Raw genomic sequence first — 27231 nt, forward strand, 5'->3', positions numbered from 1 at the left:
GGGGGGGGGGTCTCCTGGCTGTTCACACAGGTGTGTCATTGCTGTACATTGACCATGCATTGCTTCTGTGGTATTGCAAAGGCAAAGACAAATGCTTCCAGCCATCCATTGCACTAATGGATTGGTCATCAGCTGGCTGTCTATGTCCCGCATCAATATAGACCAAAGTACAGAGGGTTAGGCTATGCTATTGTGCACCTACCTGATGCATCAGAAGGTGCGAGGCCCTTGCTAAATTCTGTGCACAGACTTTGAGATCTATACTTTAGACTGTATCTAAACCTGCTCCAACATGGACTGACATTCAGGCCTACTTTCAGCCGATGCGACTTGTCTGTCGCTGAACAGTCGCTTTTTATGTATTCAGCACCTATGTATAATGTTGTAAAAATGCTCTAGAAGCTAAAGTCGCAGAAATGTCACACATATTTGGCCTGCAACTTTCTGTGCGACAAATTCAGACAGGAAAAATCAGTATAAATCCTTAGAAAATTATCCCCCAGTGTCTCCATCTGCTGGCGGTATTGAATAAGCATTGCTGCACTGATGGGGTATGCATTAGACGAAAAAAAAGAAGAAAAAGAAGAATAATACGCCCAGAAAAGAGGCGAAAAGGAGAAAAACGTAAAAAAACGTGAAAAAAAAAGTAAGAGGAAGAGAAGGGAAAAAAAGGTGGAAATGGGTTTAAAAGTGATTTCGGCGGAGAATATATATATATATATATATATATATATATATATATATATATATACGCGCACACACACACATATATATAAACGTATTCTCCGTTGAGATATTGCAGCCGCTGCTGTGTCCAGGCCCAGGAGCCTTAGCACTGTGCTGTGATGTCACTCAATACCACTGACATCACTAGGTGTAAACAACATCTCTCCTTTGCTGTGTATGTGACTATGGAGCTGTTTGGTGATGTCGTCTATTATGGCCTTCATAGAAGCAACAGGAGATTGTTGCATCCATCTAGAACCCTCAGAACTACAGTGCTATGATGTCACTCACTTCCACAGGCCTTGCAGAGTGTAAACAACAACAACCCAGCTTTGTTGTGTATGTAACCATAGGGATTTGTGATGTCACCTAGAACCTTCACAGCAGCGACAGCTTTATGAGGAGCATCAGCACTGCTCTGCCTGAGCAGAACCATCACCGCCATAGGTTGTCAAATAACCCGGATTTAACCCACACAGGTAAGTCCAATGGGGTGCAGGCATGTCCTCTATGCTTACAGCTTCCCGTGGGTGTTGGTTTGATACCGTTTGGGGACAGCCAAGGAGGCATCTGCAGGCAACAAAGGTAGGTGTGTGCTTGTGTGTGTGTTTCCTATGCAGATCCTAAGCCCAGTGTCACATGCAAGTAGGAGGAGTAAGAAGGGTTCCTGGCAAATCCGGGTTATGGATTGCATTTAAAAAGGCCCCGTGGGAGTGCAATGGGCCCCTGTCTTGCTGCTTAGCAATAATGGTATGGGTTTAGGTTCTGCTGTGTGTACTGGTGGTTGACTGCCCCCCAGCCCAGAGTGTGCATGGAAAATTGTCTGGCAGCCTCCCTGACAGCAAGCAGTGATAGTGCCCATGAAGGGCACCTTGTTGGGCCCGCCCCTTTCACGGTTATCGCTTCTCGGCCTTTTGGCTAAGATCAAGTGTAGTATCTGTTCTTATCAGTTTAATATCTGATACGTCCCCTATCTGGGGACCATATATTAAATGGATTTTTGAGAACGGGGGCCGATTTCGAAGCTTGCTTCCGTCGCCCTATGCATTGACCCGATATGGCAGTATCTTCGGGTACAGTGCACCACCCCCTTACAGGGTTAAAAAGAAAGATTCCTACTTTCATTGCTACCTGCTTGCTGGCTAGCCAGCTAGCCAGCCCTGTGGGCCTTGCTGCTGCTGCAGCCAAAAAACAAAAGGTGGTGCTGCTGCTGCTTCTGCTGCTTCTGCTTCTGCTTGTGTCTGGCCGCTGTTGGAGCGTCCAGGCACAGGACTTCTGCTGCTGCTGACTAAATGGCCTCCTTAATTGGATCATTTGAGTAGCCAGCACACCTGTGCAGGTAGGGCATGACATGATAGGCAGCTGCCTTGATAGCGGGTGGGTGCTGAATGTTCCTAATTGACAAAATAAGATTAATGCTTATGAAGAAATATAAAATCTCATCCCTTCCCCAATATCGCGCCACACCCCTACCCCTTAATTCCCTGGTTGAACTTGATGGACATATGTCTTTTTTCGACCGTACTAACTATGTAACTATGTAACATAACATGGGGGGGGGGGGGGGGTCTCCTGGCTGTTCACACAGGTGTGTCATTGCTGTACATTGACCATGCATTGCTTCTGTGGTATTGCAAAGGCAAAGACAAATGCTTCCAGCCATCCATTGCACTAATGGATTGGTCATCAGCTGGCTGTCTATGTCCCGCATCAATATAGACCAAAGTACAGAGGGTTAGGCTATGCTATTGTGCACCTACCTGATGCATCAGAAGGTGCGAGGCCCTTGCTAAATTCTGTGCACAGACTTTGAGATCTATACTTTAGACTGTATCTAAACCTGCTCCAACATGGACTGACATTCTGGCCTACTTTCAGCCGATGCGACTTGTCTGTCGCTGAACAGTCGCTTTTTATGTATTCAGCACCTATGTATAATGTTGTAAAAATGCTCTAGAAGCTAAAGTCGCAGAAATGTCACACATATTTGGCCTGCAACTTTCTGTGCGACAAATTCAGACAGGAAAAATCAGTATAAATCCTTAGAAAATTATCCCCCAGTGTCTCCATCTGCTGGCGGTATTGAATAAGCATTGCTGCACTGATGGGGTATGCATTAGACGAAAAAAAAGAAGAAAAAGAAGAATAATACGCCCAGAAAAGAGGCGAAAAGGAGAAAAACGTAAAAAAACGTGAAAAAAAAGTAAGAGGAAGAGAAGGGAAAAAAAGGTGGAAATGGGTTTAAAAGTGATTTCGGCGGAGAAATATATATATATATATATATATATATATATATATATATATATATATACGCGCACACACACACATATATATAAACGTATTCTCCGTTGAGATATTGCAGCCGCTGCTGTGTCCAGGCCCAGGAGCCTTAGCACTGTGCTGTGATGTCACTCAATACCACTGACATCACTAGGTGTAAACAACATCTCTCCTTTGCTGTGTATGTGACTATGGAGCTGTTTGGTGATGTCGTCTATTATGGCCTTCATAGAAGCAACAGGAGATTGTTGCATCCATCTAGAACCCTCAGAACTACAGTGCTATGATGTCACTCACTTCCACAGGCCTTGCAGAGTGTAAACAACAACAACCCAGCTTTGTTGTGTATGTAACCATAGGGATTTGTGATGTCACCTAGAACCTTCACAGCAGCGACAGCTTTATGAGGAGCATCAGCACTGCTCTGCCTGAGCAGAACCATCACCGCCATAGGTTGTCAAATAACCCGGATTTAACCCACACAGGTAAGTCCAATGGGGTGCAGGCATGTCCTCTATGCTTACAGCTTCCCGTGGGTGTTGGTTTGATACCGTTTGGGGACAGCCAAGGAGGCATCTGCAGGCAACAAAGGTAGGTGTGTGCTTGTGTGTGTGTTTCCTATGCAGATCCTAAGCCCAGTGTCACATGCAAGTAGGAGGAGTAAGAAGGGTTCCTGGCAAATCCGGGTTATGGATTGCATTTAAAAAGGCCCCGTGGGAGTGCAATGGGCCCCTGTCTTGCTGCTTAGCAATAATGGTATGGGTTTAGGTTCTGCTGTGTGTACTGGTGGTTGACTGCCCCCCAGCCCAGAGTGTGCATGGAAAATTGTCTGGCAGCCTCCCTGACAGCAAGCAGTGATAGTGCCCATGAAGGGCACCTTGTTGGGCCCGCCCCTTTCACGGTTATCGCTTCTCGGCCTTTTGGCTAAGATCAAGTGTAGTATCTGTTCTTATCAGTTTAATATCTGATACGTCCCCTATCTGGGGACCATATATTAAATGGATTTTTGAGAACGGGGGCCGATTTCGAAGCTTGCTTCCGTCGCCCTATGCATTGACCCGATATGGCAGTATCTTCGGGTACAGTGCACCACCCCCTTACAGGGTTAAAAAGAAAGATTCCTACTTTCATTGCTACCTGCTTGCTGGCTAGCCAGCTAGCCAGCCCTGTGGGCCTTGCTGCTGCTGCAGCCAAAAAACAAAAGGTGGTGCTGCTGCTGCTTCTGCTGCTTCTGCTTCTGCTTGTGTCTGGCCGCTGTTGGAGCGTCCAGGCACAGGACTTCTGCTGCTGCTGACTAAATGGCCTCCTTAATTGGATCATTTGAGTAGCCAGCACACCTGTGCAGGTAGGGCATGACATGATAGGCAGCTGCCTTGATAGCGGGTGGGTGCTGAATGTTCCTAATTGACAAAATAAGATTAATGCTTATGAAGAAATATAAAATCTCATCCCTTCCCCAATATCGCGCCACACCCCTACCCCTTAATTCCCTGGTTGAACTTGATGGATATATGTCTTTTTTCGACCGTACTAACTATGTAACTATGTAACATAACATGGGGGGGGGGGGGTCTCCTGGCTGTTCACACAGGTGTGTCATTGCTGTACATTGACCATGCATTGCTTCTGTGGTATTGCAAAGGCAAAGACAAATGCTTCCAGCCATCCATTGCACTAATGGATTGGTCATCAGCTGGCTGTCTATGTCCCGCATCAATATAGACCAAAGTACAGAGGGTTAGGCTATGCTATTGTGCACCTACCTGATGCATCAGAAGGTGCGAGGCCCTTGCTAAATTCTGTGCACAGACTTTGAGATCTATACTTTAGACTGTATCTAAACCTGCTCCAACATGGACTGACATTCTGGCCTACTTTCAGCCGATGCGACTTGTCTGTCGCTGAACAGTCGCTTTTTATGTATTCAGCACCTATGTATAATGTTGTAAAAATGCTCTAGAAGCTAAAGTCGCAGAAATGTCACACATATTTGGCCTGCAACTTTCTGTGCGACAAATTCAGACAGGAAAAATCAGTATAAATCCTTAGAAAATTATCCCCCAGTGTCTCCATCTGCTGGCGGTATTGAATAAGCATTGCTGCACTGATGGGGTATGCATTAGACGAAAAAAAAGAAGAAAAAGAAGAATAATACGCCCAGAAAAGAGGCGAAAAGGAGAAAAACGTAAAAAAACGTGAAAAAAAAGTAAGAGGAAGAGAAGGGAAAAAAAGGTGGAAATGGGTTTAAAAGTGATTTCGGCGGAGAAATATATATATATATATATATATATATATATATATATATATATACGCGCACACACACACATATATATAAACGTATTCTCCGTTGAGATATTGCAGCCGCTGCTGTGTCCAGGCCCAGGAGCCTTAGCACTGTGCTGTGATGTCACTCAATACCACTGACATCACTAGGTGTAAACAACATCTCTCCTTTGCTGTGTATGTGACTATGGAGCTGTTTGGTGATGTCGTCTATTATGGCCTTCATAGAAGCAACAGGAGATTGTTGCATCCATCTAGAACCCTCAGAACTACAGTGCTATGATGTCACTCACTTCCACAGGCCTTGCAGAGTGTAAACAACAACAACCCAGCTTTGTTGTGTATGTAACCATAGGGATTTGTGATGTCACCTAGAACCTTCACAGCAGCGACAGCTTTATGAGGAGCATCAGCACTGCTCTGCCTGAGCAGAACCATCACCGCCATAGGTTGTCAAATAACCCGGATTTAACCCACACAGGTAAGTCCAATGGGGTGCAGGCATGTCCTCTATGCTTACAGCTTCCCGTGGGTGTTGGTTTGATACCGTTTGGGGACAGCCAAGGAGGCATCTGCAGGCAACAAAGGTAGGTGTGTGCTTGTGTGTGTGTTTCCTATGCAGATCCTAAGCCCAGTGTCACATGCAAGTAGGAGGAGTAAGAAGGGTTCCTGGCAAATCCGGGTTATGGATTGCATTTAAAAAGGCCCCGTGGGAGTGCAATGGGCCCCTGTCTTGCTGCTTAGCAATAATGGTATGGGTTTAGGTTCTGCTGTGTGTACTGGTGGTTGACTGCCCCCCAGCCCAGAGTGTGCATGGAAAATTGTCTGGCAGCCTCCCTGACAGCAAGCAGTGATAGTGCCCATGAAGGGCACCTTGTTGGGCCCGCCCCTTTCACGGTTATCGCTTCTCGGCCTTTTGGCTAAGATCAAGTGTAGTATCTGTTCTTATCAGTTTAATATCTGATACGTCCCCTATCTGGGGACCATATATTAAATGGATTTTTGAGAACGGGGGCCGATTTCGAAGCTTGCTTCCGTCGCCCTATGCATTGACCCGATATGGCAGTATCTTCGGGTACAGTGCACCACCCCCTTACAGGGTTAAAAAGAAAGATTCCTACTTTCATTGCTACCTGCTTGCTGGCTAGCCAGCTAGCCAGCCCTGTGGGCCTTGCTGCTGCTGCTGCAGCCAAAAAACAAAAGGTGGTGCTGCTGCTGCTTCTGCTGCTTCTGCTTCTGCTTGTGTCTGGCCGCTGTTGGAGCGTCCAGGCACAGGACTTCTGCTGCTGCTGACTAAATGGCCTCCTTAATTGGATCATTTGAGTAGCCAGCACACCTGTGCAGGTAGGGCATGACATGATAGGCAGCTGCCTTGATAGCGGGTGGGTGCTGAATGTTCCTAATTGACAAAATAAGATTAATGCTTATGAAGAAATATAAAATCTCATCCCTTCCCCAATATCGCGCCACACCCCTACCCCTTAATTCCCTGGTTGAACTTGATGGACATATGTCTTTTTTCGACCGTACTAACTATGTAACTATGTAACATAACATGGGGGGGGGGGGGGGTCTCCTGGCTGTTCACACAGGTGTGTCATTGCTGTACATTGACCATGCATTGCTTCTGTGGTATTGCAAAGGCAAAGACAAATGCTTCCAGCCATCCATTGCACTAATGGATTGGTCATCAGCTGGCTGTCTATGTCCCGCATCAATATAGACCAAAGTACAGAGGGTTAGGCTATGCTATTGTGCACCTACCTGATGCATCAGAAGGTGCGAGGCCCTTGCTAAATTCTGTGCACAGACTTTGAGATCTATACTTTAGACTGTATCTAAACCTGCTCCAACATGGACTGACATTCTGGCCTACTTTCAGCCGATGTGACTTGTCTGTCGCTGAACAGTCGCTTTTTATGTATTCAGCACCTATGTATAATGTTGTAAAAATGCTCTAGAAGCTAAAGTCGCAGAAATGTCACACATATTTGGCCTGCAACTTTCTGTGCGACAAATTCAGACAGGAAAAATCAGTATAAATCCTTAGAAAATTATCCCCCAGTGTCTCCATCTGCTGGCGGTATTGAATAAGCATTGCTGCACTGATGGGGTATGCATTAGACGAAAAAAAAGAAGAAAAAGAAGAATAATACGCCCAGAAAAGAGGCGAAAAGGAGAAAAACGTAAAAAAACGTGAAAAAAAAGTAAGAGGAAGAGAAGGGAAAAAAAGGTGGAAATGGGTTTAAAAGTGATTTCGGCGGAGAAATATATATATATATATATATATATATATATATATATATACGCGCACACACACACATATATATAAACGTATTCTCCGTTGAGATATTGCAGCCGCTGCTGTGTCCAGGCCCAGGAGCCTTAGCACTGTGCTGTGATGTCACTCAATACCACTGACATCACTAGGTGTAAACAACATCTCTCCTTTGCTGTGTATGTGACTATGGAGCTGTTTGGTGATGTCGTCTATTATGGCCTTCATAGAAGCAACAGGAGATTGTTGCATCCATCTAGAACCCTCAGAACTACAGTGCTATGATGTCACTCACTTCCACAGGCCTTGCAGAGTGTAAACAACAACAACCCAGCTTTGTTGTGTATGTAACCATAGGGATTTGTGATGTCACCTAGAACCTTCACAGCAGCGACAGCTTTATGAGGAGCATCAGCACTGCTCTGCCTGAGCAGAACCATCACCGCCATAGGTTGTCAAATAACCCGGATTTAACCCACACAGGTAAGTCCAATGGGGTGCAGGCATGTCCTCTATGCTTACAGCTTCCCGTGGGTGTTGGTTTGATACCGTTTGGGGACAGCCAAGGAGGCATCTGCAGGCAACAAAGGTAGGTGTGTGCTTGTGTGTGTGTTTCCTATGCAGATCCTAAGCCCAGTGTCACATGCAAGTAGGAGGAGTAAGAAGGGTTCCTGGCAAATCCGGGTTATGAATTGCATTTAAAAAGGCCCCGTGGGAGTGCAATGGGCCCCTGTCTTGCTGCTTAGCAATAATGGTATGGGTTTAGGTTCTGCTGTGTGTACTGGTGGTTGACTGCCCCCCAGCCCAGAGTGTGCATGGAAAATTGTCTGGCAGCCTCCCTGACAGCAAGCAGTGATAGTGCCCATGAAGGGCACCTTGTTGGGCCCGCCCCTTTCACGGTTATCGCTTCTCGGCCTTTTGGCTAAGATCAAGTGTAGTATCTGTTCTTATCAGTTTAATATCTGATACGTCCCCTATCTGGGGACCATATATTAAATGGATTTTTGAGAACGGGGGCCGATTTCGAAGCTTGCTTCCGTCGCCCTATGCATTGACCCGATATGGCAGTATCTTCGGGTACAGTGCACCACCCCCTTACAGGGTTAAAAAGAAAGATTCCTACTTTCATTGCTACCTGCTTGCTGGCTAGCCAGCTAGCCAGCCCTGTGGGCCTTGCTGCTGCTGCAGCCAAAAAACAAAAGGTGGTGCTGCTGCTGCTTCTGCTGCTTCTGCTTCTGCTTGTGTCTGGCCGCTGTTGGAGCGTCCAGGCACAGGACTTCTGCTGCTGCTGACTAAATGGCCTCCTTAATTGGATCATTTGAGTAGCCAGCACACCTGTGCAGGTAGGGCATGACATGATAGGCAGCTGCCTTGATAGCGGGTGGGTGCTGAATGTTCCTAATTGACAAAATAAGATTAATGCTTATGAAGAAATATAAAATCTCATCCCTTCCCCAATATCGCGCCACACCCCTACCCCTTAATTCCCTGGTTGAACTTGATGGACATATGTCTTTTTTCGACCGTACTAACTATGTAACTATGTAACATAACATGGGGGGGGGGGGGGTCTCCTGGCTGTTCACACAGGTGTGTCATTGCTGTACATTGACCATGCATTGCTTCTGTGGTATTGCAAAGGCAAAGACAAATGCTTCCAGCCATCCATTGCACTAATGGATTGGTCATCAGCTGGCTGTCTATGTCCCGCATCAATATAGACCAAAGTACAGAGGGTTAGGCTATGCTATTGTGCACCTACCTGATGCATCAGAAGGTGCGAGGCCCTTGCTAAATTCTGTGCACAGACTTTGAGATCTATACTTTAGACTGTATCTAAACCTGCTCCAACATGGACTGACATTCTGGCCTACTTTCAGCCGATGTGACTTGTCTGTCGCTGAACAGTCGCTTTTTATGTATTCAGCACCTATGTATAATGTTGTAAAAATGCTCTAGAAGCTAAAGTCGCAGAAATGTCACACATATTTGGCCTGCAACTTTCTGTGCGACAAATTCAGACAGGAAAAATCAGTATAAATCCTTAGAAAATTATCCCCCAGTGTCTCCATCTGCTGGCGGTATTGAATAAGCATTGCTGCACTGATGGGGTATGCATTAGACGAAAAAAAAGAAGAAAAAGAAGAATAATACGCCCAGAAAAGAGGCGAAAAGGAGAAAAACGTAAAAAAACGTGAAAAAAAAGTAAGAGGAAGAGAAGGGAAAAAAAGGTGGAAATGGGTTTAAAAGTGATTTCGGCGGAGAAATATATATATATATATATATATATATATATATATATATATACGCGCACACACACACATATATATAAACGTATTCTCCGTTGAGATATTGCAGCCGCTGCTGTGTCCAGGCCCAGGAGCCTTAGCACTGTGCTGTGATGTCACTCAATACCACTGACATCACTAGGTGTAAACAACATCTCTCCTTTGCTGTGTATGTGACTATGGAGCTGTTTGGTGATGTCGTCTATTATGGCCTTCATAGAAGCAACAGGAGATTGTTGCATCCATCTAGAACCCTCAGAACTACAGTGCTATGATGTCACTCACTTCCACAGGCCTTGCAGAGTGTAAACAACAACAACCCAGCTTTGTTGTGTATGTAACCATAGGGATTTGTGATGTCACCTAGAACCTTCACAGCAGCGACAGCTTTATGAGGAGCATCAGCACTGCTCTGCCTGAGCAGAACCATCACCGCCATAGGTTGTCAAATAACCCGGATTTAACCCACACAGGTAAGTCCAATGGGGTGCAGGCATGTCCTCTATGCTTACAGCTTCCCGTGGGTGTTGGTTTGATACCGTTTGGGGACAGCCAAGGAGGCATCTGCAGGCAACAAAGGTAGGTGTGTGCTTGTGTGTGTGTTTCCTATGCAGATCCTAAGCCCAGTGTCACATGCAAGTAGGAGGAGTAAGAAGGGTTCCTGGCAAATCCGGGTTATGAATTGCATTTAAAAAGGCCCCGTGGGAGTGCAATGGGCCCCTGTCTTGCTGCTTAGCAATAATGGTATGGGTTTAGGTTCTGCTGTGTGTACTGGTGGTTGACTGCCCCCCAGCCCAGAGTGTGCATGGAAAATTGTCTGGCAGCCTCCCTGACAGCAAGCAGTGATAGTGCCCATGAAGGGCACCTTGTTGGGCCCGCCCCTTTCACGGTTATCGCTTCTCGGCCTTTTGGCTAAGATCAAGTGTAGTATCTGTTCTTATCAGTTTAATATCTGATACGTCCCCTATCTGGGGACCATATATTAAATGGATTTTTGAGAACGGGGGCCGATTTCGAAGCTTGCTTCCGTCGCCCTATGCATTGACCCGATATGGCAGTATCTTCGGGTACAGTGCACCACCCCCTTACAGGGTTAAAAAGAAAGATTCCTACTTTCATTGCTACCTGCTTGCTGGCTAGCCAGCTAGCCAGCCCTGTGGGCCTTGCTGCTGCTGCAGCCAAAAAACAAAAGGTGGTGCTGCTGCTGCTTCTGCTGCTTCTGCTTCTGCTTGTGTCTGGCCGCTGTTGGAGCGTCCAGGCACAGGACTTCTGCTGCTGCTGACTAAATGGCCTCCTTAATTGGATCATTTGAGTAGCCAGCACACCTGTGCAGGTAGGGCATGACATGATAGGCAGCTGCCTTGATAGCGGGTGGGTGCTGAATGTTCCTAATTGACAAAATAAGATTAATGCTTATGAAGAAATATAAAATCTCATCCCTTCCCCAATATCGCGCCCACACCCCTACCCCTTAATTCCCTGGTTGAACTTGATGGACATATGTCTTTTTTCGACCGTACTAACTATGTAACTATGTAACATAACATGGGGGGGGGGGGGGGTCTCCTGGCTGTTCACACAGGTGTGTCATTGCTGTACATTGACCATGCATTGCTTCTGTGGTATTGCAAAGGCAAAGACAAATGCTTCCAGCCATCCATTGCACTAATGGATTGGTCATCAGCTGGCTGTCTATGTCCCGCATCAATATAGACCAAAGTACAGAGGGTTAGGCTATGCTATTGTGCACCTACCTGATGCATCAGAAGGTGCGAGGCCCTTGCTAAATTCTGTGCACAGACTTTGAGATCTATACTTTAGACTGTATCTAAACCTGCTCCAACATGGACTGACATTCTGGCCTACTTTCAGCCGATGCGACTTGTCTGTCGCTGAACAGTCGCTTTTTATGTATTCAGCACCTATGTATAATGTTGTAAAAATGCTCTAGAAGCTAAAGTCGCAGAAATGTCACACATATTTGGCCTGCAACTTTCTGTGCGACAAATTCAGACAGGAAAAATCAGTATAAATCCTTAGAAAATTATCCCCCAGTGTCTCCATCTGCTGGCGGTATTGAATAAGCATTGCTGCACTGATGGGGTATGCATTAGACGAAAAAAAAGAAGAAAAAGAAGAATAATACGCCCAGAAAAGAGGCGAAAAGGAGAAAAACGTAAAAAAACGTGAAAAAAAAGTAAGAGGAAGAGAAGGGAAAAAAAGGTGGAAATGGGTTTAAAAGTGATTTCGGCGGAGAAATATATATATATATATATATATATATATATATATATATATATACGCGCACACACACACATATATATAAACGTATTCTCCGTTGAGATATTGCAGCCGCTGCTGTGTCCAGGCCCAGGAGCCTTAGCACTGTGCTGTGATGTCACTCAATACCACTGACATCACTAGGTGTAAACAACATCTCTCCTTTGCTGTGTATGTGACTATGGAGCTGTTTGGTGATGTCGTCTATTATGGCCTTCATAGAAGCAACAGGAGATTGTTGCATCCATCTAGAACCCTCAGAACTACAGTGCTATGATGTCACTCACTTCCACAGGCCTTGCAGAGTGTAAACAACAACAACCCAGCTTTGTTGTGTATGTAACCATAGGGATTTGTGATGTCACCTAGAACCTTCACAGCAGCGACAGCTTTATGAGGAGCATCAGCACTGCTCTGCCTGAGCAGAACCATCACCGCCATAGGTTGTCAAATAACCCGGATTTAACCCACACAGGTAAGTCCAATGGGGTGCAGGCATGTCCTCTATGCTTACAGCTTCCCGTGGGTGTTGGTTTGATACCGTTTGGGGACAGCCAAGGAGGCATCTGCAGGCAACAAAGGTAGGTGTGTGCTTGTGTGTGTGTTTCCTATGCAGATCCTAAGCCCAGTGTCACATGCAAGTAGGAGGAGTAAGAAGGGTTCCTGGCAAATCCGGGTTATGGATTGCATTTAAAAAGGCCCCGTGGGAGTGCAATGGGCCCCTGTCTTGCTGCTTAGCAATAATGGTATGGGTTTAGGTTCTGCTGTGTGTACTGGTGGTTGACTGCCCCCCAGCCCAGAGTGTGCATGGAAAATTGTCTGGCAGCCTCCCTGACAGCAAGCAGTGATAGTGCCCATGAAGGGCACCTTGTTGGGCCCGCCCCTTTCACGGTTATCGCTTCTCGGCCTTTTGGCTAAGATCAAGTGTAGTATCTGTTCTTATCAGTTTAATATCTGATACGTCCCCTATCTGGGGACCATATATTAAATGGATTTTTGAGAACGGGGGCCGATTTCGAAGCTTGCTTCCGTCGCCCTATGCATTGACCCGATATGGCAGTATCTTCGGGTACAGTGCACCACCCCCTTACAGGGTTAAAAAGAAAGATTCCTACTTTCATTGCTACCTGCTTGCTGGCTAGCCAGCTAGCCAGCCCTGTGGGCCTTGCTGCTGCTGCAGCCAAAAAACAAAAGGTGGTGCTGCTGCTGCTTCTGCTGCTTCTGCTTCTGCTTGTGTCTGGCCGCTGTTGGAGCGTCCAGGCACAGGACTTCTGCTGCTGCTGACTAAATGGCCTCCTTAATTGGATCATTTGAGTAGCCAGCACACCTGTGCAGGTAGGGCATGACATGATAGGCAGCTGCCTTGATAGCGGGTGGGTGCTGAATGTTCCTAATTGACAAAATAAGATTAATGCTTATGAAGAAATATAAAATCTCATCCCTTCCCCAATATCGCGCCACACCCCTACCCCTTAATTCCCTGGTTGAACTTGATGGACATATGTCTTTTTTCGACCGTACTAACTATGTAACTATGTAACATAACATGGGGGGGGGGGGGGGGGTCTCCTGGCTGTTCACACAGGTGTGTCATTGCTGTACATTGACCATGCATTGCTTCTGTGGTATTGCAAAGGCAAAGACAAATGCTTCCAGCCATCCATTGCACTAATGGATTGGTCATCAGCTGGCTGTCTATGTCCCGCATCAATATAGACCAAAGTACAGAGGGTTAGGCTATGCTATTGTGCACCTACCTGATGCATCAGAAGGTGCGAGGCCCTTGCTAAATTCTGTGCACAGACTTTGAGATCTATACTTTAGACTGTATCTAAACCTGCTCCAACATGGACTGACATTCTGGCCTACTTTCAGCCGATGCGACTTGTCTGTCGCTGAACAGTCGCTTTTTATGTATTCAGCACCTATGTATAATGTTGTAAAAATGCTCTAGAAGCTAAAGTCGCAGAAATGTCACACATATTTGGCCTGCAACTTTCTGTGCGACAAATTCAGACAGGAAAAATCAGTATAAATCCTTAGAAAATTATCCCCCAGTGTCTCCATCTGCTGGCGGTATTGAATAAGCATTGCTGCACTGATAGGGTATGCATTAGACGAAAAAAAAGAAGAAAAAGAAGAATAATACGCCCAGAAAAGAGGCGAAAAGGAGAAAAACGTAAAAAAACGTGAAAAAAAAGTAAGAGGAAGAGAAGGGAAAAAAAGGTGGAAATGGGTTTAAAAGTGATTTCGGCGGAGAAATATATATATATATATATATATATATATATATATATATATATATATACGCGCACACACACACATATATATAAACGTATTCTCCGTTGAGATATTGCAGCCGCTGCTGTGTCCAGGCCCAGGAGCCTTAGCACTGTGCTGTGATGTCACTCAATACCACTGACATCACTAGGTGTAAACAACATCTCTCCTTTGCTGTGTATGTGACTATGGAGCTGTTTGGTGATGTCGTCTATTATGGCCTTCATAGAAGCAACAGGAGATTGTTGCATCCATCTAGAACCCTCAGAACTACAGTGCTATGATGTCACTCACTTCCACAGGCCTTGCAGAGTGTAAACAACAACAACCCAGCTTTGTTGTGTATGTAACCATAGGGATTTGTGATGTCACCTAGAACCTTCACAGCAGCGACAGCTTTATGAGGAGCATCAGCACTGCTCTGCCTGAGCAGAACCATCACCGCCATAGGTTGTCAAATAACCCGGATTTAACCCACACAGGTAAGTCCAATGGGGTGCAGGCATGTCCTCTATGCTTACAGCTTCCCGTGGGTGTTGGTTTGATACCGTTTGGGGACAGCCAAGGAGGCATCTGCAGGCAACAAAGGTAGGTGTGTGCTTGTGTGTGTGTTTCCTATGCAGATCCTAAGCCCAGTGTCACATGCAAGTAGGAGGAGTAAGAAGGGTTCCTGGCAAATCCGGGTTATGGATTGCATTTAAAAAGGCCCCGTGGGAGTGCAATGGGCCCCTGTCTTGCTGCTTAGCAATAATGGTATGGGTTTAGGTTCTGCTGTGTGTACTGGTGGTTGACTGCCCCCCAGCCCAGAGTGTGCATGGAAAATTGTCTGGCAGCCTCCCTGACAGCAAGCAGTGATAGTGCCCATGAAGGGCACCTTGTTGGGCCCGCCCCTTTCACGGTTATCGCTTCTCGGCCTTTTGGCTAAGATCAAGTGTAGTATCTGTTCTTATCAGTTTAATATCTGATACGTCCCCTATCTGGGGACCATATATTAAATGGATTTTTGAGAACGGGGGCCGATTTCGAAGCTTGCTTCCGTCGCCCTATGCATTGACCCGATATGGCAGTATCTTCGGGTACAGTGCACCACCCCCTTACAGGGTTAAAAAGAAAGATTCCTACTTTCATTGCTACCTGCTTGCTGGCTAGCCAGCTAGCCAGCCCTGTGGGCCTTGCTGCTGCTGCTGCAGCCAAAAAACAAAAGGTGGTGCTGCTGCTGCTTCTGCTGCTTCTGCTTCTGCTTGTGTCTGGCCGCTGTTGGAGCGTCCAGGCACAGGACTTCTGCTGCTGCTGACTAAATGGCCTCCTTAATTGGATCATTTGAGTAGCCAGCACACCTGTGCAGGTAGGGCATGACATGATAGGCAGCTGCCTTGATAGCGGGTGGGTGCTGAATGTTCCTAATTGACAAAATAAGATTAATGCTTATGAAGAAATATAAAATCTCATCCCTTCCCCAATATCGCGCCACACCCCTACCCCTTAATTCCCTGGTTGAACTTGATGGACATATGTCTTTTTTCGACCGTACTAACTATGTAACTATGTAACATAACATGGGGGGGGGGGGGGGGGGGTCTCCTGGCTGTTCACACAGGTGTGTCATTGCTGTACATTGACCATGCATTGCTTCTGTGGTATTGCAAAGGCAAAGACAAATGCTTCCAGCCATCCATTGCACTAATGGATTGGTCATCAGCTGGCTGTCTATGTCCCGCATCAATATAGACCAAAGTACAGAGGGTTAGGCTATGCTATTGTGCACCTACCTGATGCATCAGAAGGTGCGAGGCCCTTGCTAAATTCTGTGCACAGACTTTGAGATCTATACTTTAGACTGTATCTAAACCTGCTCCAACATGGACTGACATTCTGGCCTACTTTCAGCCGATGCGACTTGTCTGTCGCTGAACAGTCGCTTTTTATGTATTCAGCACCTATGTATAATGTTGTAAAAATGCTCTAGAAGCTAAAGTCGCAGAAATGTCACACATATTTGGCCTGCAACTTTCTGTGCGACAAATTCAGACAGGAAAAATCAGTATAAATCCTTAGAAAATTATCCCCCAGTGTCTCCATCTGCTGGCGGTATTGAATAAGCATTGCTGCACTGATGGGGTATGCATTAGACGAAAAAAAAGAAGAAAAAGAAGAATAATACGCCCAGAAAAGAGGCGAAAAGGAGAAAAACGTAAAAAAACGTGAAAAAAAAGTAAGAGGAAGAGAAGGGAAAAAAAGGTGGAAATGGGTTTAAAAGTGATTTCGGCGGAGAAATATATATATATATATATATATATATATATACGCGCACACACACACATATATATAAACGTATTCTCCGTTGAGATATTACAGCCGCTGCTGTGTCCAGGCCCAGGAGCCTTAGCACTGTGCTGTGATGTCACTCAATACCACTGACATCACTAGGTGTAAACAACATCTCTCCTTTGCTGTGTATGTGACTATGGAGCTGTTTGGTGATGTCGTCTATTATGGCCTTCATAGAAGCAACAGGAGATTGTTGCATCCATCTAGAACCCTCAGAACTACAGTGCTATGATGTCACTCACTTCCACAGGCCTTGCAGAGTGTAAACAACAACAACCCAGCTTTGTTGTGTATGTAACCATAGGGATTTGTGATGTCACCTAGAACCTTCACAGCAGCGACAGCTTTATGAGGAGCATCAGCACTGCTCTGCCTGAGCAGAACCATCACCGCCATAGGTTGTCAAATAACCCGGATTTAACCCACACAGGTAAGTCCAATGGGGTGCAGGCATGTCCTCTATGCTTACAGCTTCCCGTGGGTGTTGGTTTGATACCGTTTGGGGACAGCCAAGGAGGCATCTGCAGGCAACAAAGGTAGGTGTGTGCTTGTGTGTGTGTTTCCTATGCAGATCCTAAGCCCAGTGTCACATGCAAGTAGGAGGAGTAAGAAGGGTTCCTGGCAAATCCGGGTTATGGATTGCATTTAAAAAGGCCCCGTGGGAGTGCAATGGGCCCCTGTCTTGCTGCTTAGCAATAATGGTATGGGTTTAGGTTCTGCTGTGTGTACTGGTGGTTGACTGCCCCCCAGCCCAGAGTGTGCATGGAAAATTGTCTGGCAGCCTCCCTGACAGCAAGCAGTGATAGTGCCCATGAAGGGCACCTTGTTGGGCCCGCCCCTTTCACGGTTATCGCTTCTCGGCCTTTTGGCTAAGATCAAGTGTAGTATCTGTTCTTATCAGTTTAATATCTGATACGTCCCCTATCTGGGGACCATATATTAAATGGATTTTTGAGAACGGGGGCCGATTTCGAAGCTTGCTTCCGTCGCCCTATGCATTGACCCGATATGGCAGTATCTTCGGGTACAGTGCACCACCCCCTTACAGGGTTAAAAAGAAAGATTCCTACTTTCATTGCTACCTGCTTGCTGGCTAGCCAGCTAGCCAGCCCTGTGGGCCTTGCTGCTGCTGCAGCCAAAAAACAAAAGGTGGTGCTGCTGCTGCTTCTGCTGCTTCTGCTTCTGCTTGTGTCTGGCCGCTGTTGGAGCGTCCAGGCACAGGACTTCTGCTGCTGCTGACTAAATGGCCTCCTTAATTGGATCATTTGAGTAGCCAGCACACCTGTGCAGGTAGGGCATGACATGATAGGCAGCTGCCTTGATAGCGGGTGGGTGCTGAATGTTCCTAATTGACAAAATAAGATTAATGCTTATGAAGAAATATAAAATCTCATCCCTTCCCCAATATCGCGCCACACCCCTACCCCTTAATTCCCTGGTTGAACTTGATGGACATATGTCTTTTTTCGACCGTACTAACTATGTAACTATGTAACATAACATGGGGGGGGGTCTCCTGGCTGTTCACACAGGTGTGTCATTGCTGTACATTGACCATGCATTGCTTCTGTGGTATTGCAAAGGCAAAGACAAATGCTTCCAGCCATCCATTGCACTAATGGATTGGTCATCAGCTGGCTGTCTATGTCCCGCATCAATATAGACCAAAGTACAGAGGGTTAGGCTATGCTATTGTGCACCTACCTGATGCATCAGAAGGTGCGAGGCCCTTGCTAAATTCTGTGCACAGACTTTGAGATCTATACTTTAGACTGTATCTAAACCTGCTCCAACATGGACTGACATTCTGGCCTACTTTCAGCCGATGCGACTTGTCTGTCGCTGAACAGTCGCTTTTTATGTATTCAGCACCTATGTATAATGTTGTAAAAATGCTCTAGAAGCTAAAGTCGCAGAAATGTCACACATATTTGGCCTGCAACTTTCTGTGCGACAAATTCAGACAGGAAAAATCAGTATAAATCCTTAGAAAATTATCCCCCAGTGTCTCCATCTGCTGGCGGTATTGAATAAGCATTGCTGCACTGATGGGGTATGCATTAGACGAAAAAAAAGAAGAAAAAGAAGAATAATACGCCCAGAAAAGAGGCGAAAAGGAGAAAAACGTAAAAAAACGTGAAAAAAAAGTAAGAGGAAGAGAAGGGAAAAAAAGGTGGAAATGGGTTTAAAAGTGATTTCGGCGGAGAAATATATATATATATATATATATATATATATATACGCGCACACACACACATATATATAAACGTATTCTCCGTTGAGATATTGCAGCCGCTGCTGTGTCCAGGCCCAGGAGCCTTAGCACTGTGCTGTGATGTCACTCAATACCACTGACATCACTAGGTGTAAACAACATCTCTCCTTTGCTGTGTATGTGACTATGGAGCTGTTTGGTGATGTCGTCTATTATGGCCTTCATAGAAGCAACAGGAGATTGTTGCATCCATCTAGAACCCTCAGAACTACAGTGCTATGATGTCACTCACTTCCACAGGCCTTGCAGAGTGTAAACAACAACAACCCAGCTTTGTTGTGTATGTAACCATAGGGATTTGTGATGTCACCTAGAACCTTCACAGCAGCGACAGCTTTATGAGGAGCATCAGCACTGCTCTGCCTGAGCAGAACCATCACCGCCATAGGTTGTCAAATAACCCGGATTTAACCCACACAGGTAAGTCCAATGGGGTGCAGGCATGTCCTCTATGCTTACAGCTTCCCGTGGGTGTTGGTTTGATACCGTTTGGGGACAGCCAAGGAGGCATCTGCAGGCAACAAAGGTAGGTGTGTGCTTGTGTGTGTGTTTCCTATGCAGATCGTAAGCCCAGTGTCACATGCAAGTAGGAGGAGTAAGAAGGGTTCCTGGCAAATCCGGGTTATGGATTGCATTTAAAAAGGCCCCGTGGGAGTGCAATGGGCCCCTGTCTTGCTGCTTAGCAATAATGGTATGGGTTTAGGTTCTGCTGTGTGTACTGGTGGTTGACTGCCCCCCAGCCCAGAGTGTGCATGGAAAATTGTCTGGCAGCCTCCCTGACAGCAAGCAGTGATAGTGCCCATGAAGGGCACCTTGTTGGGCCCGCCCCTTTCACGGTTATCGCTTCTCGGCCTTTTGGCTAAGATCAAGTGTAGTATCTGTTCTTATCAGTTTAATATCTGATACGTCCCCTATCTGGGGACCATATATTAAATGGATTTTTGAGAACGGGGGCCGATTTCGAAGCTTGCTTCCGTCGCCCTATGCATTGACCCGATATGGCAGTATCTTCGGGTACAGTGCACCACCCCCTTACAGGGTTAAAAAGAAAGATTCCTACTTTCATTGCTACCTGCTTGCTGGCTAGCCAGCTAGCCAGCCCTGTGGGCCTTGCTGCTGCTGCAGCCAAAAAACAAAAGGTGGTGCTGCTGCTGCTTCTGCTGCTTCTGCTGCTTCTGCTTCTGCTTGTGTCTGGCCGCTGTTGGAGCGTCCAGGCACAGGACTTCTGCTGCTGCTGACTAAATGGCCTCCTTAATTGGATCATTTGAGTAGCCAGCACACCTGTGCAGGTAGGGCATGACATGATAGGCAGCTGCCTTGATAGCGGGTGGGTGCTGAATGTTCCTAATTGACAAAATAAGATTAATGCTTATGAAGAAATATAAAATCTCATCCCTTCCCCAATATCGCGCCACACCCCTACCCCTTAATTCCCTGGTTGAACTTGATGGACATATGTCTTTTTTCGACCGTACTAACTATGTAACTATGTAACATAACATGGGGGGGGGGGGGTCTCCTGGCTGTTCACACAGGTGTGTCATTGCTGTACATTGACCATGCATTGCTTCTGTGGTATTGCAAAGGCAAAGACAAATGCTTCCAGCCATCCATTGCACTAATGGATTGGTCATCAGCTGGCTGTCTATGTCCCGCATCAATATAGACCAAAGTACAGAGGGTTAGGCTATGCTATTGTGCACCTACCTGATGCATCAGAAGGTGCGAGGCCCTTGCTAAATTCTGTGCACAGACTTTGAGATCTATACTTTAGACTGTATCTAAACCTGCTCCAACATGGACTGACATTCTGGCCTACTTTCAGCCGATGCGACTTGTCTGTCGCTGAACAGTCGCTTTTTATGTATTCAGCACCTATGTATAATGTTGTAAAAATGCTCTAGAAGCTAAAGTCGCAGAAATGTCACACATATTTGGCCTGCAACTTTCTGTGCGACAAATTCAGACAGGAAAAATCAGTATAAATCCTTAGAAAATTATCCCCCAGTGTCTCCATCTGCTGGCGGTATTGAATAAGCATTGCTGCACTGATGGGGTATGCATTAGACGAAAAAAAAGAAGAAAAAGAAGAATAATACGCCCAGAAAAGAGGCGAAAAGGAGAAAAACGTAAAAAAACGTGAAAAAAAAGTAAGAGGAAGAGAAGGGAAAAAAAGGTGGAAATGGGTTTAAAAGTGATTTCGGCGGAGAAATATATATATATATATATATATATATATATATATATATATATATATGCGCACACACACACATATATATAAACGTATTCTCCGTTGAGATATTGCAGCCGCTGCTGTGTCCAGGCCCAGGAGCCTTAGCACTGTGCTGTGATGTCACTCAATACCACTGACATCACTAGGTGTAAACAACATCTCTCCTTTGCTGTGTATGTGACTATGGAGCTGTTTGGTGATGTCGTCTATTATGGCCTTCATAGAAGCAACAGGAGATTGTTGCATCCATCTAGAACCCTCAGAACTACAGTGCTATGATGTCACTCACTTCCACAGGCCTTGCAGAGTGTAAACAACAACAACCCAGCTTTGTTGTGTATGTAACCATAGGGATTTGTGATGTCACCTAGAACCTTCACAGCAGCGACAGCTTTATGAGGAGCATCAGCACTGCTCTGCCTGAGCAGAACCATCACCGCCATAGGTTGTCAAATAACCCGGATTTAACCCACACAGGTAAGTCCAATGGGGTGCAGGCATGTCCTCTATGCTTACAGCTTCCCGTGGGTGTTGGTTTGATACCGTTTGGGGACAGCCAAGGAGGCATCTGCAGGCAACAAAGGTAGGTGTGTGCTTGTGTGTGTGTTTCCTATGCAGATCCTAAGCCCAGTGTCACATGCAAGTAGGAGGAGTAAGAAGGGTTCCTGGCAAATCCGGGTTATGGATTGCATTTAAAAAGGCCCTGTGGGAGTGCAATGGGCCCCTGTCTTGCTGCTTAGCAATAATGGTATGGGTTTAGGTTCTGCTGTGTGTACTGGTGGTTGACTGCCCCCCAGCCCAGAGTGTGCATGGAAAATTGTCTGGCAGCCTCCCTGACAGCAAGCAGTGATAGTGCCCATGAAGGGCACCTTGTTGGGCCCGCCCCTTTCACGGTTATCGCTTCTCGGCCTTTTGGCTAAGATCAAGTGTAGTATCTGTTCTTATCAGTTTAATATCTGATACGTCCCCTATCTGGGGACCATATATTAAATGGATTTTTGAGAACGGGGGCCGATTTCGAAGCTTGCTTCCGTCGCCCTATGCATTGACCCGATATGGCAGTATCTTCGGGTACAGTGCACCACCCCCTTACAGGGTTAAAAAGAAAGATTCCTACTTTCATTGCTACCTGCTTGCTGGCTAGCCAGCTAGCCAGCCCTGTGGGCCTTGCTGCTGCTGCAGCCAAAAAACAAAAGGTGGTGCTGCTGCTGCTTCTGCTGCTTCTGCTTCTGCTTGTGTCTGGCCGCTGTTGGAGCGTCCAGGCACAGGACTTCTGCTGCTGCTGACTAAATGGCCTCCTTAATTGGATCATTTGAGTAGCCAGCACACCTGTGCAGGTAGGGCATGACATGATAGGCAGCTGCCTTGATAGCGGGTGGGTGCTGAATGTTCCTAATTGACAAAATAAGATTAATGCTTATGAAGAAATATAAAATCTCATCCCTTCCCCAATATCGCGCCACACCCCTACCCCTTAATTCCCTGGTTGAACTTGATGGACATATGTCTTTTTTCGACCGTACTAACTATGTAACTATGTAACATAACATGGGGGGGGGGGGGGGGGGTCTCCTGGCTGTTCACACAGGTGTGTCATTGCTGTACATTGACCATGCATTGCTTCTGTGGTATTGCAAAGGCAAAGACAAATGCTTCCAGCCATCCATTGCACTAATGGATTGGTCATCAGCTGGCTGTCTATGTCCCGCATCAATATAGACCAAAGTACAGAGGGTTAGGCTATGCTATTGTGCACCTACCTGATGCATCAGAAGGTGCGAGGCCCTTGCTAAATTCTGTGCACAGACTTTGAGATCTATACTTTAGACTGTATCTAAACCTGCTCCAACATGGACTGACATTCTGGCCTACTTTCAGCCGATGCGACTTGTCTGTCGCTGAACAGTCGCTTTTTATGTATTCAGCACCTATGTATAATGTTGTAAAAATGCTCTAGAAGCTAAAGTCGCAGAAATGTCACACATATTTGGCCTGCAACTTTCTGTGCAACAAATTCAGACAGGAAAAATCAGTATAAATCCTTAGAAAATTATCCCCCAGTGTCTCCATCTGCTGGCGGTATTGAATAAGCATTGCTGCACTGATGGGGTATGCATTAGACGAAAAAAAAGAAGAAAAAGAAGAATAATACGCCCAGAAAAGAGGCGAAAAGGAGAAAAACGTAAAAAAACGTGAAAAAAAAGTAAGAGGAAGAGAAGGGAAAAAAAGGTGGAAATGGGTTTAAAAGTGATTTCGGCGGAGAAATATATATATATATATATATATATATATATATATATATATATACGCGCACACACACACATATATATAAACGTATTCTCCGTTGAGATATTGCAGCCGCTGCTGTGTCCAGGCCCAGGAGCCTTAGCACTGTGCTGTGATGTCACTCAATACCACTGACATCACTAGGTGTAAACAACATCTCTCCTTTGCTGTGTATGTGACTATGGAGCTGTTTGGTGATGTCGTCTATTATGGCCTTCATAGAAGCAACAGGAGATTGTTGCATCCATCTAGAACCCTCAGAACTACAGTGCTATGATGTCACTCACTTCCACAGGCCTTGCAGAGTGTAAACAACAACAACCCAGCTTTGTTGTGTATGTAACCATAGGGATTTGTGATGTCACCTAGAACCTTCACAGCAGCGACAGCTTTATGAGGAGCATCAGCACTGCTCTGCCTGAGCAGAACCATCACCGCCATAGGTTGTCAAATAACCCGGATTTAACCCACACAGGTAAGTCCAATGGGGTGCAGGCATGTCCTCTATGCTTACAGCTTCCCGTGGGTGTTGGTTTGATACCGTTTGGGGACAGCCAAGGAGGCATCTGCAGGCAACAAAGGTAGGTGTGTGCTTGTGTGTGTGTTTCCTATGCAGATCCTAAGCCCAGTGTCACATGCAAGTAGGAGGAGTAAGAAGGGTTCCTGGCAAATCCGGGTTATGGATTGCATTTAAAAAGGCCCCGTGGGAGTGCAATGGGCCCCTGTCTTGCTGCTTAGCAATAATGGTATGGGTTTAGGTTCTGCTGTGTGTACTGGTGGTTGACTGCCCCCCAGCCCAGAGTGTGCATGGAAAATTGTCTGGCAGCCTCCCTGACAGCAAGCAGTGATAGTGCCCATGAAGGGCACCTTGTTGGGCCCGCCCCTTTCACGGTTATCGCTTCTCGGCCTTTTGGCTAAGATCAAGTGTAGTATCTGTTCTTATCAGTTTAATATCTGATACGTCCCCTATCTGGGGACCATATGTTAAATGGATTTTTGAGAACGGGGGCCGATTTCGAAGCTTGCTTCCGTCGCCCTATGCATTGACCCGATATGGCAGTATCTTCGGGTACAGTGCACCACCCCCTTACAGGGTTAAAAAGAAAGATTCCTACTTTCATTGCTACCTGCTTGCTGGCTAGCCAGCTAGCCAGCCCTGTGGGCCTTGCTGCTGCTGCAGCCAAAAAACAAAAGGTGGTGCTGCTGCTGCTTCTGCTGCTTCTGCTTCTGCTTGTGTCTGGCCACTGTTGGAGCGTCCAGGCACAGGACTTCTGCTGCTGCTGACTAAATGGCCTCCTTAATTGGATCATTTGAGTAGCCAGCACACCTGTGCAGGTAGGGCATGACATGATAGGCAGCTGCCTTGATAGCGGGTGGGTGCTGAATGTTCCTAATTGACAAAATAAGATTAATGCTTATGAAGAAATATAAAATCTCATCCCTTCCCCAATATCGCGCCACACCCCTACCCCTTAATTCCCTGGTTGAACTTGATGGACATATGTCTTTTTTCGACCGTACTAACTATGTAACTATGTAACATAACATGGGGGGGGGGGGGTCTCCTGGCTGTTCACACAGGTGTGTCATTGCTGTACATTGACCATGCATTGCTTCTGTGGTATTGCAAAGGCAAAGACAAATGCTTCCAGCCATCCATTGCACTAATGGATTGGTCATCAGCTGGCTGTCTATGTCCCGCATCAATATAGACCAAAGTACAGAGGGTTAGGCTATGCTATTGTGCACCTACCTGATGCATCAGAAGGTGCGAGGCCCTTGCTAAATTCTGTGCACAGACTTTGAGATCTATACTTTAGACTGTATCTAAACCTGCTCCAACATGGACTGACATTCTGGCCTACTTTCAGCCGATGCGACTTGTCTGTCGCTGAACAGTCGCTTTTTATGTATTCAGCACCTATGTATAATGTTGTAAAAATGCTCTAGAAGCTAAAGTCGCAGAAATGTCACACATATTTGGCCTGCAACTTTCTGTGCGACAAATTCAGACAGGAAAAATCAGTATAAATCCTTAGAAAATTATCCCCCAGTGTCTCCATCTGCTGGCGGTATTGAATAAGCATTGCTGCACTGATGGGGTATGCATTAGACGAAAAAAAAGAAGAAAAAGAAGAATAATACGCCCAGAAAAGAGGCGAAAAGGAGAAAAACGTAAAAAAACGTGAAAAAAAAGTAAGAGGAAGAGAAGGGAAAAAAAGGTGGAAATGGGTTTAAAAGTGATTTCGGCGGAGAAATATATATATATATATATATATATATATATATATATATATATACGCGCACACACACACATATATATAAACGTATTCTCCGTTGAGATATTGCAGCCGCTGCTGTGTCCAGGCCCAGGAGCCTTAGCACTGTGCTGTGATGTCACTCAATACCACTGACATCACTAGGTGTAAACAACATCTCTCCTTTGCTGTGTATGTGACTATGGAGCTGTTTGGTGATGTCGTCTATTATGGCCTTCATAGAAGCAACAGGAGATTGTTGCATCCATCTAGAACCCTCAGAACTACAGTGCTATGATGTCACTCACTTCCACAGGCCTTGCAGAGTGTAAACAACAACAACCCAGCTTTGTTGTGTATGTAACCATAGGGATTTGTGATGTCACCTAGAACCTTCACAGCAGCGACAGCTTTATGAGGAGCATCAGCACTGCTCTGCCTGAGCAGAACCATCACCGCCATAGGTTGTCAAATAACCCGGATTTAACCCACACAGGTAAGTCCAATGGGGTGCAGGCATGTCCTCTATGCTTACAGCTTCCCGTGGGTGTTGGTTTGATACCGTTTGGGGACAGCCAAGGAGGCATCTGCAGGCAACAAAGGTAGGTGTGTGCTTGTGTGTGTGTTTCCTATGCAGATCCTAAGCCCAGTGTCACATGCAAGTAGGAGGAGTAAGAAGGGTTCCTGGCAAATCCGGGTTATGGATTGCATTTAAAAAGGCCCCGTGGGAGTGCAATGGGCCCCTGTCTTGCTGCTTAGCAATAATGGTATGGGTTTAGGTTCTGCTGTGTGTACTGGTGGTTGACTGCCCCCCAGCCCAGAGTGTGCATGGAAAATTGTCTGGCAGCCTCCCTGACAGCAAGCAGTGATAGTGCCCATGAAGGGCACCTTGTTGGGCCCGCCCCTTTCACGGTTATCGCTTCTCGGCCTTTTGGCTAAGATCAAGTGTAGTATCTGTTCTTATCAGTTTAATATCTGATACGTCCCCTATCTGGGGACCATATATTAAATGGATTTTTGAGAACGGGGGCCGATTTCGAAGCTTGCTTCCGTCGCCCTATGCATTGACCCGATATGGCAGTATCTTCGGGTACAGTGCACCACCCCCTTACAGGGTTAAAAAGAAAGATTCCTACTTTCATTGCTACCTGCTTGCTGGCTAGCCAGCTAGCCAGCCCTGTGGGCCTTGCTGCTGCTGCAGCCAAAAAACAAAAGGTGGTGCTGCTGCTGCTTCTGCTGCTTCTGCTTCTGCTTGTGTCTGGCCGCTGTTGGAGCGTCCAGGCACAGGACTTCTGCTGCTGCTGACTAAATGGCCTCCTTAATTGGATCATTTGAGTAGCCAGCACACCTGTGCAGGTAGGGCATGACATGATAGGCAGCTGCCTTGATAGCGGGTGGGTGCTGAATGTTCCTAATTGACAAAATAAGATTAATGC

At 46.1% G+C, this 27231-nt stretch overlaps 12 non-coding genes across 12 annotated transcripts; all 12 read left to right on the top strand.

Moving 5' to 3' along the window:
- The first annotated feature begins 1624 nt into the window (after nucleotides 1-1624).
- On the top strand, nucleotides 1625-1815 carry LOC130327142 (U2 spliceosomal RNA). The gene has a single exon (XR_008871619.1). It is a non-coding gene; the product is annotated as a U2 spliceosomal RNA (small nuclear RNA).
- Nucleotides 1816-3910: 2095 nt separating this feature from the next.
- Nucleotides 3911-4101, top strand: LOC130327150 (U2 spliceosomal RNA). Its single transcript, XR_008871627.1, has one exon. It is a non-coding gene; the product is annotated as a U2 spliceosomal RNA (small nuclear RNA).
- A 2088-nt stretch (nucleotides 4102-6189) lies between these two features.
- LOC130327152 (U2 spliceosomal RNA) lies at nucleotides 6190-6380 on the top strand. The gene has a single exon (XR_008871628.1). It is a non-coding gene; the product is annotated as a U2 spliceosomal RNA (small nuclear RNA).
- Nucleotides 6381-8469: 2089 nt separating this feature from the next.
- On the top strand, nucleotides 8470-8660 carry LOC130327153 (U2 spliceosomal RNA). The gene has a single exon (XR_008871629.1). It is a non-coding gene; the product is annotated as a U2 spliceosomal RNA (small nuclear RNA).
- Nucleotides 8661-10747: 2087 nt separating this feature from the next.
- Nucleotides 10748-10938, top strand: LOC130327154 (U2 spliceosomal RNA). The gene has a single exon (XR_008871630.1). It is a non-coding gene; the product is annotated as a U2 spliceosomal RNA (small nuclear RNA).
- A 2091-nt stretch (nucleotides 10939-13029) lies between these two features.
- Nucleotides 13030-13220, top strand: LOC130327143 (U2 spliceosomal RNA). The gene has a single exon (XR_008871620.1). It is a non-coding gene; the product is annotated as a U2 spliceosomal RNA (small nuclear RNA).
- A 2096-nt stretch (nucleotides 13221-15316) lies between these two features.
- On the top strand, nucleotides 15317-15507 carry LOC130327144 (U2 spliceosomal RNA). The gene has a single exon (XR_008871621.1). It is a non-coding gene; the product is annotated as a U2 spliceosomal RNA (small nuclear RNA).
- A 2085-nt stretch (nucleotides 15508-17592) lies between these two features.
- On the top strand, nucleotides 17593-17783 carry LOC130327145 (U2 spliceosomal RNA). The gene has a single exon (XR_008871622.1). It is a non-coding gene; the product is annotated as a U2 spliceosomal RNA (small nuclear RNA).
- Nucleotides 17784-19857: 2074 nt separating this feature from the next.
- On the top strand, nucleotides 19858-20048 carry LOC130327146 (U2 spliceosomal RNA). Its single transcript, XR_008871623.1, has one exon. It is a non-coding gene; the product is annotated as a U2 spliceosomal RNA (small nuclear RNA).
- Nucleotides 20049-22147: 2099 nt separating this feature from the next.
- LOC130327147 (U2 spliceosomal RNA) lies at nucleotides 22148-22338 on the top strand. The gene has a single exon (XR_008871624.1). It is a non-coding gene; the product is annotated as a U2 spliceosomal RNA (small nuclear RNA).
- A 2093-nt stretch (nucleotides 22339-24431) lies between these two features.
- Nucleotides 24432-24622, top strand: LOC130327149 (U2 spliceosomal RNA). The gene has a single exon (XR_008871626.1). It is a non-coding gene; the product is annotated as a U2 spliceosomal RNA (small nuclear RNA).
- A 2088-nt stretch (nucleotides 24623-26710) lies between these two features.
- LOC130327148 (U2 spliceosomal RNA) lies at nucleotides 26711-26901 on the top strand. The gene has a single exon (XR_008871625.1). It is a non-coding gene; the product is annotated as a U2 spliceosomal RNA (small nuclear RNA).
- The last annotated feature ends 330 nt before the right edge of the window (nucleotides 26902-27231 follow it).

The sequence above is a fragment of the Hyla sarda genome, unplaced genomic scaffold, assembly GCF_029499605.1.
Source record: "Hyla sarda isolate aHylSar1 unplaced genomic scaffold, aHylSar1.hap1 scaffold_2931, whole genome shotgun sequence".
In the NCBI taxonomy this organism is placed as follows: Eukaryota; Metazoa; Chordata; class Amphibia; order Anura; family Hylidae; genus Hyla; species Hyla sarda.